Here is a 10,392-nt window from a genome sequence, read left to right on the forward strand (position 1 = left end):
GGTGAATCCCAGAAGATCATTTTCGTAGGTATGTACATCCCACACAGTTCTTTGTGTGCAAACGTTTGTGCAAGGTGGCCTAACGCAAACATTTCGCTGCCGAAGCCGTGTGTGATTGTTAGTTGATCGAACATGCCTACTTTATAGAAACCGTGCGGGTTGTTTGAGTTCATCGCCCACGGTGCTGTCTGAGTAATCGTTTGCAATAGAAAACCCCAATAAGCAGGGTAATTAGCCTATTATTGATAATCCATGTACTAATCAAACTGATATTTCTTATAGAACATGCCAGATATTTCATATTCATATAAAAGCAACCAGGATTTTGTAATTGAATTACATCAGATAGCTTCGGCACTCAGTTACGCCATTACACAACAGCACCAAGTTTCACATGCAGCATCAAAAACCTTTGGAAAGTAGCATCATACACGGTAAATAGACAGATGAATCTCATCTGAGAAACTGCAGAAGCGGAAGGCAAATATTGAGCCTTCAGTGATGTTGAATGTCCTTGCAACTTTAGGCCAGTGGCTATGGATAATTGCCCGCCCAACCTTCATCCTCTTCAGCAAGACTTCAATATTATACCGTGGATGTTGAATGAATACCTTCCTCGCCTCTTGACCATGCAGGTGGTTTGAGAGGAATCATCGGTGAACTACTTTGAAAAGTACTGAAAACAAAGCTATGCATAAATCGCCGTTGTAAATTTTGAAATGGCGCAAGGGGTAAAAACAAGGTAAAAGAGTTGGTACCATCCTATAGTTGACTGATGTCTTCTTCATTGTGCAAACAAAGATCTTATTGTTATTCATCGCAAGTTTCTTCATCCTAACAATCTTTCTGAGTTTGACTGATATTCATGGACATCTCATTTCCTCATATGCAAAATGGGTCGAACAGTGGGTCTAAGATTCTGACAGCAGGACCTACATGTGCAAGACCAAATTGTAAGAAACCTAAATATTAGAATGATTCCTGCAACTTCACAATAATGTGCTATTAGCCAAAGGACCCTGCTTGAACAAACCTCGATGGTAAACCGCGGTGTCTCCCGTTGTTTCCCTGCAACACACATAAGGAAGATATTGATCAGGTTAACTGAGAGTTGCCATACTATTAGTATAATATGTATTGAGTACAGCCAAATTCGATTGGTGTCACATCCATAACAATACAAAATTGTACCCACAGCAAATGAAAATCAAATTGCAGAACTGAAGCAAACAGTTAAATGGACAGCAGACCAAATGAACCGAGATAGTTAACTGAGCACGACATTGCAGAATAGAAACATGTACTAGAAGATAAGACAGTTAACAAAACAAATAATGCTTGAGAATAGTATTATGAAATGTACCAATTGTTGGACCAAAGTGTTAATTGAAAATTACATTTCAGAGGACCAAACTGTTAACTGAACATCAGATTGCATATTAACATTACAGAGGACAAATCACTAGAAGGCACTGACGGTGGCCTCGAGAAAACATCATGAACTGTATTTTAAAGTTGACAACCGTGCGGCAGTGTCGATAGTGGCCTTGAAGATGAGGTGCTCCTCCAAGATCTAGCGGTCGACACGCATGTCAATCATAGCGACCTCGTTCGCGCGTGCTGCCGCATGCTACTCAGCTCCACGTTATACTGTGTGTAAAATGGTTGTGGGCGGCGCTTAATTGGAGGAGGGGGTAGTGATGTCGGTGGAAGGTGTCGCTCCGTCAGTCGGGGCATGTGGGACAGGAAAGGAGGAGGATGGTGTGGGTGGGGTGTGGATTACCTGACCATATCGACGAGGCCACGCGGCAAGAAGAAGGGTCAGCGGCGAGGAGGCCGCGCAATAAGAAGAAGGGTCACCGGCGAGGAGGAGGCGCTGCAAGAACAAGGGTCACCGGCGAGGAGGCGGCGCTGCAAGAAGAAGGGTAGCCGGCGAGGAGGCGGCACTGCAAGAAGAAGGGTCGCCGACGAGGAGGCTGAGTTGCTAGTATGCAACATTGAAGGTTTGAACTTGGAAAGCAAGGAGGAACCGTGGAAATGTGGCTTTTGGTAGGAGGGAGGGGGCGGGGAGATAGATATTTTCGCGGTGGCAAAAAAATTCGCTCGGTGCCGCGAGGAACTATCGCGCAAGTGTGGTTCAAGCGGGGGCGGTGGACTGTAGACGATGAAGCTTCCTGCGTAAGCCAGACAAGATGGTGCGCCAAGATATTTTATATTGTATCCCACACGATTCTTTCTAGTAAACTGTTTGTGGTATGCCTGATTTTTCACTATGTTTTGAAAGACAAAATGGTGTTAAAGAGGGAAAGGATGGTGTTTGAATTGCTAGAAAATTTACGTACAGTGAACATGCAACTAGTACATGAGTGTCATGTTTAAATTTGGAATTATTCCGGGTTCGTTTGGCATTTTATGCATTAATTGAGTTTCTGGGCATTTAATGTGCATAATTCAAATTTGAACTACAAGCACATGCTCCAATGCACCAAAGTTTGCTGAAAAATCACATGTGTGTCTTTGGGTGAATTTATAGGTCCCAGGCAATAAATGGAATAAAATTCAAACATCTGGGTGTCGTGCCTCGGCCGGAATGACTGATAAACTTGGTTTTTTAATTCATGTAAATCCAAAACACAACTGAAAATCATGAAACTTGGCATGGTGTCATGACATGGCACCAACATGCTGCAGTAATTTTTTTGACCGAATTGGGACAAGCTTTGGTGTAAGCTTCTTGCAACCCGCTGCTTCCCTCAAGAAGGCTCCTGGTTCCGAGAGGGAACGTTTCACCTCTGTATGCGAAACGACATACGTACACTACCTTCTTCCGCCTTAATTTTTTTACACAGGCGGATTAGACCAAATAGAAGTATCGTGCTAAATTTTGGAATTATTCCATGTCCGCTTGGCCTTTTTTATACACTAATTGAGTTTCTGGGCATTTAATGTGCATAATTAGAATTTGAACTACAAGCACACGCTCCAGTGCGCCAAAGTTGTTTGAAAAATCACATGTATGTCCTTGCGTGAATTTCTAGGTCCCATGCAAGAGATGGGATGAAATTCAAACATCTGGGCGTCGTGGCTCGGCCAGAAAGATTGATAAACTTGGTTTTCTAATTCCTGTAATTCCAAAACACGCCTAAAAATCATGAAACTTGGCATGGTGTCATCACATGACACCAACATGCTGCGGTAATTTTTTTGGCCGAATTGGGACAAGCTTTGGTGTAGGCTTCTTGCAAACCAGAGCTTCCCTCAAGAAGGCTCGTGGTTCCGAGAGGGAAAGTGTCACCTCCGTGTGCGAAATGACATACATACACTGCCTTCTCCCGCCTTATTTTTTTACACAGCCAGATTAGACCAAATAGAAGTACCATGCTAAAATTTGGAATTATTCCGAGCTTGTTTTGCCTTTTTTATACATTAGTTGAGTTTCTGGGCATTTAATGCGCATAATTGAAATTTGAACTGCAAGCACAAGCTCTAGTGCACCAAAGTTGTTTGAAAAATCACATGTGTGTCCTTGGGTGAATTTCTAGGTCCCATGCAATAGATGGGAGTGAAATTCAAACATCTGTGCGTCGTGGCTCGGTCGGAAAAATTGAGAAACTTGGTTTTTTAATTCCTGTAATTCCAAAACGCGCCTGAAAATTATGAAACTTGGCATGGTCTCATGACATGGCACCAACATGCTGCGGTAATTTTTTTGGCCGAATTGGGACAAGCTTTGGTGTAGGCTTCTTGCAAACCTGAGCTTCCCTCAAGAAGGCTCGTGGTTCCGAGAGGGAACGTGTCACCTCCATGTGCGAAACGACATACGCACACTGCCTCATCCCGCCTTAATTTTTTTACACAGCCAGATTAGACCAGCATCGTGCTAAATTTTGAAATTATTTTGGGCTCGTTTCGCCTTTTTTATACATTAATTGAGTTTCTGGGAAGTTAATGTGCATAATTCAAATTTGAACTGTAAGCACATGCTCCAATGCACCAAAGTTGTTCGAAAAATCACATGTGTGTCCTTGGGTGAATTTCTAGGTCCCATCAAGAGATGGTAGTGAAATTCAAACATCAGGGCGTCGTGGCTCGGCCGGAAAGATTGAGAAACTTGGTTTTTTAATTCCTGTAATTGTAAAACACGCCTGAAAACCATGAAACTTGGCATGGTCTCATGACATGACACCAACATGTTGCGGTAATTTTTTGGCCGAATTGGGACAAGCTTTGGTGTAAGCTTCTTGCAAACCGGAGCTTCCCTCAAGAAGGCTCGTGGTTCCGAGAGGTAACGTGTCACCTCCGTGTGCGAAACAACATACGTACACTGCCTTCTCCCGCCTTAATTTTTTACACAGCTAGATTAGACCAAATAGAAGTACCATGCTAAAATTTGGAATTATTTCGGTCTCGTTTCGCCTTTTTTATACATTAATTGAGTCTCTAGGCATTTAATGTGCATAATTCAAATTTAAACTACAAGCACAGGCTCCAGTGCACCAAAGTTATTTGAAAAATCACATGTGTGTCCTTGGGTGAATTTCTAGGTCCAATGCAAGAGATGGGCGTGAAATTCAAACATCTGGGCGTCGTGGCTCGGCCGGAAAGATTGAGAAACTTGGTTTTTTAATTCCCGTAAATCCAAAACACGCGTGAAAATCATGAAACTTGGCATGTTGTGATAACCCACAAGTATTGGGGATCGCAACAGTTTTTGAGGGTAGAGTATTCAACCCAAATTTATTGATTCGACACAAGGGGAGCCAAAGAATATTCTCAAGTATTAGCAGCTGAGTTGTCAATTCAACCACACCTGGAAACTTAATATCTGCAGCAAAGTATTTAGTAGCAAAGTAATATGATAGTAGTGGTAACGGTAGCAAAAGGTAATGATAACAAAAGTAATGTTTTTGGTATTTTGTAGTGATTGTAACAATAGCAACGGAAAAGTAAGTAAGCGAAGAACAATATATGGAAAGCTCGTAGGCAATGGATCAGTGATAGAGAATTATGCCGGATGCAGTTCATCATGTAACAGTCATAACCTAGGGTGACACAGAACTAGCTCTAATTCATCAATGTAATGTAGGCATGTATTCCGAATATAGTCATACGTGCTTATGGAAAAGAACTTGCATGACATCTTTTGTCCTACCCTCCCGTGGCAGCGGGGTCCTAGCGGAAACTAAGGGATATTAAGGCCTCCTTTTAATAGAGTACCGGACTAAAGCATTAACACATAGTGAATACATGAACTCCTCAAACTACGGTCATCACCGGGAGTGGTCCTGATTATTGTCACTTCGGGGTTGCCGGATCATAACACATAGTAGGTGACTATAGACTTGCAAGATAGGATCAAGAACTCACATATATTCATGAAAACATAATAGGTTCAGATCTGAAATCATGGCACTCGGGCCCTAGTGACAAGCATTAAGCATAGCAAAGTCATAGCAACATCAATCTCAGAACATAGTGGATACTAGGGATCAAACCCTAACAAAACTAACTCGATTACATGATAAATATCATCCAACCCATCACCGTCCAGCAAGTCTACGATGGAATTACTCACGCACGGCGGTGAGCATCATGAAATTGGTGATGGAGGATGGTTGATGATGACGACGGCGACGGATTCCCCTCTCCGGAGCCCCGAACGGACTCCAGATCAGCCCTCCCAAGAGGTTTTAGGGCTTGGCGGCGGCCCCGTATCGTAAAACGCGATGAATCCTTCTCCTTTATTTTTTTCTCCCTGAACACGAATATATAGAGTTGGAGTTGAGGTCGGAGGAGCTCCAGGGGGCCCACGAGGCAGGGGGGCATGCCCAGGGGGGCAGACGCGCCCCCCACCCTCATGGCTAGGGTGTGGCCCCCTGGCCTAGATTCTTTGCCAGTATTTTTCATTATTTCCAAAAATAATCTCCGTGGAGTTTCAGGTCATTCCGAGAACTTTTGTTTCTGCACATAAATAACACCATGGCAATGCTGCTGAAAACAGCGTCAGTCCGGGTTAGTTCCATTGAAATCATGCAAGTTAGAGTCCAAAATAAGGGCAAAAGTGTTTGGAAAAGTAGATACGATAGAGACGTATCATGGTGTCATGACATGGCACCAACATGCTGCAGTAATTTGTTTGGCTGAATTGGGACAAGATTTGGTGTAAGCTTCTTGCAAACCAGAGCTTCCCTCAAGAAGGCTCGTGGTTCCGAGAGGGGAAAGTGTCACCTCCGTGTGCGAAACGACATACGTACACTGCCTTCTCCCGCCTTATTTTTTTTACACAGCCAGATTAGACCAAATAGAAGTAACGTGCTAAATTTTGGAATTATTCCAGGCTCGTTTTGCCTTTTTATACATTAATTGAGTTTCGGGGCATTTAATGTGCATAATTCAAATTTAAACTACAAGCACAGGCTCCAGTGCATCAAAGTTGTTTGAAAAATCACATGTGTGTCCTTGGGTGAATTTCTAGGTCCCATGCAATAGATGGGAGTGAAATTCAAACATCTGGGCGTCGTGGCTTGGTCGGAAAGATTGAGAAACTTGGTTTTTTAATTCTTGTAATTCCAAAACACGCCTGAAAATCATGAAACTTGGCATGGTGTCATGACATGGCACCAACATGCTGCGGTAATTTTTTTGGCCGAATTGGGACAAGCTTTGGTGTAACCTTCTTGCAAACCAGAGCTTCCCTCAAGAAGGCTCGTGGTTCCGAGAGGGAACGTGTCACCTCCGTGTGCGAAACGACATACGTACACTGCCTTCTCCTGCCTTAATTCGCCTTAAATTTTTTACACAGCCAGATTAGACCAAATAGAAGTACCGTGCTAAATTTTGGAATTACTAGCAAATATGCCCGTGCGTTGCAACGGGAGAAGAAAAACCAAGAATGCCCCTAAAGACTCATCTGTGTTGCCACTTCCCCTCTTCGCCAATGGCTTCGATGATAGTTATGTGGTCCACCTATTCCATGATGAATATGATCAATACCAAGGTCCTCCTACACTGACATGTAATTATGTGGATTTGTAACGACCCCACCCTTATCTCATTACACTTTGTACACACACCGTCTCATAGGCTACCGGGGGCAAAGAAAGGTCCAAACACCAATGTGTAGGTTTGAGGGGAGCACCATGTGTCCCAGATTAGCGTGAATTAGATAGATTCGATAGAGGATGTTTATGCATGAAGGCGCCGAGGATAGGAACATGGAGAGCATAAAAACCACGCGTTTGACCATGATAAGGATGTACCTTATATTGCAATTGATAGAATTGGTTCGCTCCAAGTATAATACTATTCCTGGTATGTAATACACACATAAAGAAAAATGAGGAGATATTATGGCATCACATGTATAATATCAGGATATACGCCTTCAATGCTAATTATGATGCACTATACAATTAATTCACAATGATCAACACAAACAGATAAATTATAGTAATGGGTCCTTTTATTATTAGAAAAAAATAGCCCAACATGTTTTCACAAAGACCAACAAACATGAAGGTAAGTAGTAATCTCAACGATACTTTTATAATATTACATTGGGAAAACTTCACAAAATGAACATTGTTAGCTGTTTGATCTGGTTCTTAAGGACACTTATCTCCCTTCATTTTTTGTTTTGAGAGATGTCTTGGTAAGTTGTACTATTTATCACATAAAAACCTACCATATAAGCATAGCATCCATAAGCAATGTAAAATAGAATTGCGAGATAGCAACATTATTTAGTGTAAATTCATGAATGTAATTAATTTACCACTTTCTACATGAAGCATCTACTATTTTTTAAAGGAAATCATTAATTTGTGTCAGGATAGATGGATTGGCTTTCTACTCCTTTTCTATAAATGATGGAATTTTTAGATAGATATTTTCGTGAGCATTAGATAGGGATTCATAGCTACAGTCTATCTACAAAGCATATACATGTATGTAGCATACATATACTTGTGGGTGTACATAGATAATGTTTATCTTTTATTTTATTTTGTATTAGTACCAAATTTAATGACGTTTTTCATTTGCTCTTATTAAACTCAAAATAATGAATTAAAAAGTTGAAGGAAAATATACCACTTCACACTCCCCGTGTATACATATACGCAAGCAAGCATCAGACATCCTATCGCTGTCCGTGTATAATATATGCAAGCAAGCACCAGGCCGGCTAGGCTGGAGGAGCTCCTCGCGTACCCGGACAAGAAATACGTCGACCTCCTCTGCATGCTCACCCCTGGCGAGTATATCAATGACAGCGATCTCTGGCGAACTGCGGAGGAGCATGGCATCGGCAACGTGTGCCACAAGGACGGCTCCTGCTCGAACGACAACCCGTCAGGTACTACCTGAGCTAAGCTGGGGCTCGCTGGCCGCGGTGCGTGTGCTCTATGACGACCACTATGACGTTGCCATCAACTGGTTCCGCGGCATGCACCACGCATGTCGTGGCCACGTCAACCGCTTCTGCTACGTAAATGACATCGTGCTTGCCATCAAGCAGCGCCTCGCCAGCTTCCGGAGCGTGCTGTAAGTGGACATCGACGTGTGCGTGTTGTGGCTGGCCGGGGTTTTGTGGACGCGGGCGCTGCGACGGGTTGCAATCCTGACTCGTGCAGGCGGCCCTCGTCTTCAGCGATAGCACGACGCCCTCCTCCCTGGACCTCGAGCTGCGACCAGCTCCGGCATGGCGGTTGTTGAGGTACCCATCGTGAGACATCAAGGAAGTCGAGGTGTTCGCATGCGGACGACTTCGGGCAATACCATGGTCGATCTCAATCTCGATCGAGAGGAAGACAAAGGATATCAAATGTGCTTCATCAGCCTCGGCGAAGCTTTTCTTCATGAGAGATCTCGCCTAGGTAGAAGAACAGGTGACAGTGTCAGCTTTATTGTCTTGCATCATGGCGCAGCTCTTCCTCCATGGAAGACACGGCAACTATCGTCCTGCTTTTTGACTCTCTAACGGGGGGATGAAGGCCGCACTAACCCGATGGATCATCTGTGAGATCAGCATCGGCTTTTGCCTCATCGACTCATCTGCTGCTGTCTCGTCTCTCCTCCCGGGCGTCGTATTTATGAAAAGCTAAACGACGAGTTCTGGCCATGAGGGATACGTACCGAAGGATTCTTTGTTTTTTATTATTGTGAAGAAACGATTGCTTCCCTAGAATATGACTTTGACACTAATCTGTACGTGAGTGCACTGGCAGCGTGAAGGAGGCAGCCCATAGGTGCGTGTGAGATGAGATGGGAGACCGAGAGCACGTACGTAAAAAGGCAATGGAGGCTTTTCTATGAAACGTGTGGCACAGACCAAGAGTATCTATTCCTTTGTTAGTAGGTAATAGATCTTAGCCGTCAATCTTTATGATTAATATAAAATCAACGGATAGAAAATGGTGACGTATAGAGAACTATGAAAGCCTCCATTCTTTAATATTAGGTATATATTTTGGGTTCATTTGGCTTTTTTATATATTAATTGAGTTTCTGGACATTTAATGTGCATAATTAAAATTTAAACTACAAGCACATGCTCCAGTGCACCAAAGTTGTTTAAAAAATTACATGTGTGCCCTTTGGTGAATTTCTAGGTCCCATGCAAGAGATGGGAGTGAAATTCAAACATTTGGGCGTCGTGCCTCGGCCGGAAAGATTGAGAAATTTGATTTTTTTAATTTCTGTAATTCCAAAACACGCCTGAAAATCATGAAACTTGGCATGGTCTCATGACATGGCACCAACATGTTGTGGTAATTTTTCTATCCGATTTGCGAAGGCGCACACAGTAACAATAAACAAAGTCATTTTGGAACAAGTGCTATCACATTACAAATCAGAAACACAAGCATTAGTGAAACCGTGGGCGTTCGACTTACCAATTACGTGCGACCACACGTCCCCTTTTTTATTGGCTAGGAGGTGTCGTGCGGGGTAGCTATTTGAGTACGGGAGGCATGCGATCAGACCCCTACGCGTGCTTATCGGGAGGAGAGCCCTTTTGACCGCTACCCGCCACGCACCTCCCTCCCAACGTCTCCATTAATGGCGCTCGAGCACTTGTTCTACGGTGTGGCTATATGTCTCACTGGACTGAGATTTAAGAGAGAAAAATGTAAATCTGAAAAGAAAGTTTTGCACGGATCTTGGTGTAAGATCCGACGGACCTATATAGTATCGACTGTGACTTATAGTAAGCATGATGAATATAAGGACGATGACATTGGATAATAATTGTCTTACATATTTATAAACATAATTGAAAAAAGCCACATGCGGCAACACCCGATATACACAAGGGCAAAAGAAGAACGAAGACAACTAGTCTCCACGGCGGGCGGCGACGAGCTCTTTCTTGTCCTCAAGATGCTGGTT

Source organism: Triticum urartu, chromosome 4A, assembly GCF_056163025.1.
Source record: "Triticum urartu cultivar PI428250 chromosome 4A, HENAU_Tu73, whole genome shotgun sequence".
Taxonomy (NCBI): domain Eukaryota; kingdom Viridiplantae; phylum Streptophyta; class Magnoliopsida; order Poales; family Poaceae; genus Triticum; species Triticum urartu.